The sequence below is a fragment of the Eimeria mitis genome, genomic scaffold (genome assembly GCF_000499745.2).
Source record: "Eimeria mitis Houghton genomic scaffold, Emh_scaff2615, whole genome shotgun sequence".
Classification (NCBI taxonomy): Eukaryota; Apicomplexa; class Conoidasida; order Eucoccidiorida; family Eimeriidae; genus Eimeria; species Eimeria mitis.
In genome coordinates this window covers 1,589-1,832 of record NW_013570955.1, presented here as the reverse complement: position 1 = coordinate 1,832, position 244 = coordinate 1,589, and positions in this window count along the sequence as shown.

Genomic DNA, 244 nt, shown 5'->3' with positions numbered 1-244 from the left:
GTGGGTGTTGGTTGGTGTCTGTGCTGGTGCGGCAGGGACGCCAGAGACGGAGACTGCTGCTGCTGCTGCTCCTGCTGCTGCTGCTGCTGCTGCTGCTGCTGCTGCTGCTGCTGCTGGTTTGTCGCTGAGAGAAAAAATATTAAAAAAAGAAATAACAACAGAGACGATGAACAGCGTGAAGGAGACACCAGAAGAAATCAGCAGAGTTGTTGCTGCAGCAACCAGAGTAGCAACAAAAAACCCC